A 2,053-nucleotide genomic window follows, 5' to 3' on the forward strand; every position below is an offset into this window, starting at 1 on the left:
CTGCTGCGCCCTCTCTCAGGCACCATGTCCTGCTTCTGCTCCACCCTCCTGGAAACCCAGCCTGACCCCATGCACATTAGTCCACCTACTGTGTGCATAAACCTCTGGAAGCACCCACAGCGCGGTGTGGCCACGTGACTGGACCTGCACACGCCATTTGGTGCCCGGGACCTTCTGACAAGGCCAAAAAGCTATTGAGTTGTCAGCATTTAAAGAAAATCGGTAAGAAACACACACAGCCTGCATCCTCAACCCTCCCTGTGGGTTGTGCTCGCCCGTCTGGCTCCCGCCCTCTCACAGGTGGGGAGGGCCCGCTGTCGGTGCTTTTTATTAAAGCCGTGCTATGGGCGTACCTTCCACCCGGAAGCTCCGTCCGTTTAGGAGAACCGGCTGATGATGAGTTTTGACAAACTCATAGTCGTGGAAGTGGCACCACGATTACAGGGGACGTCGCGCTGCACGGAGAGTCCCTCGGCCGGCAGCTCCCGCCCCCAAGCGGCAGTGACCACTGGCCTGGCTGTGCCGCGTCCTGCTGTTCTGGAACGGCACGTGGCCAGGGCAGCAGGCGGCACTCTGTGTCTGGAGCCTTTGGCTCAGTGTGTCTCTGTGATTCACCCATGTTCTGACCAACTAGTCGTTCTTTCCGTCTCATTTCTGAGTAACATTCCATTGTTTACATATGACGGGCTGGCGGCTGTGGGGCCTGGACCCACAGACCGGGTCCCGAGGTGCGCGCCCTGGGCTGGGCTCTCCTCGCCTTTCTCAGGGACGCTGAGGCCCACACTCCGTTGCAGACCTTTTTCCAAGCGGCCGCCGAGGACGACGGCTTCAGACCTGGGCCTTGCGTGCCTTCCCTCAGCAGAGGAACCCCTGTCCCTCGGCCTCCCCACGGCCCCTCCTCAGCCAGCCAGACATGGGTGCCCTTGGCCGCTGACCATCTGCAGGCCCAGGGGGGCGCTGGGGGGACGGGCCCTGCCATGCTGCCCAGCCCTGCCTCCTGTGGTTAGACCGCCTCCCACCCACCTCTGCTCCTGTGAGGTCTGTCCAGAGCAGCCTTTTATTTTTGCTATTATTTATTTATTTATTTATTTATACATTTTTAAACAGTGATTTCAGAGAGAGGAGAGGAAGGGAGAGGGAGAGAGAGAGAAACATCAATGAGAGAGAATCATTGATCCGCTGCCTCCTGCACCCCCCCACCCCCCCCACCGGGGATCGAGCCCGAAACCCAGGCATGTGCCCTGACCAGGATGTGCCCTGACCTCTTGGTGCCTGGGACGACGCTCCACCACTGAGCCACACCTGCCGGCTCAGAGCAGCCCAGGTCCCGTGTGCCATTCCTTGCTCAGAGCCCCTCAGCGGTCCCCAGCCTCGCTCAGTGGCTGCCAAGTCCTCACAGGATCAGCGTGGACAGTTCTGCAAGGACGTCATCTGCAGATCAGGCCAGGAGTGTTTCCATGGTAACAATACTGCCTTCCAATCCATAAACATGGTGCCTTTCTGTTTATGTAGATCGCCTTCAGCTGCAGTGATGTGTTGCAGTTTTCAGAATATAAGTTTTGCATTTTTGTTACATTTGTTCCTAAGTATTTTATTCTTTTGATGTTATTTAAGTGGAATTTTGTTAATTTTATCTCCTGATTGTTCATTGATAGTGTGCAGACATATAGTTGATTTTTGTATAGTGGAGCCTCGCTGAGCTTTTTATTAAATCTAATCTTTTGGTGGAAAAAATAAATATTTTACAGTTGACTTATTCACTCACATTGTGGACAGTTGTGTGTTTTCTCTGGTTGTTGACTATTATGAATAAAGCTGCGGTGATTGTTCATATGCAGCTTTTCGTGGACACGTGTTCTATTTCTGGCGTACATCTCGGGTGGGGTATTCAGTACAAGTCTAACTTTCAAGAGGTGCCCGCACTCGCCTCAGTGCCCCGCACACAGCACAGTGCTCCTGCTGCAGGTGCCGCGCCACCGCCCTCTCAGAGTGTCCTTTCCGAGGACGGAACTCGCTGCCCGCAGCTCCTCGGGCACAGGGCGGGCGGGGAGCA

This window comes from Myotis brandtii, unplaced genomic scaffold (genome assembly GCF_000412655.1).
Source record: "Myotis brandtii unplaced genomic scaffold, ASM41265v1 scaffold1750, whole genome shotgun sequence".
Lineage (NCBI taxonomy): Eukaryota > Metazoa > Chordata > Mammalia > Chiroptera > Vespertilionidae > Myotis > Myotis brandtii.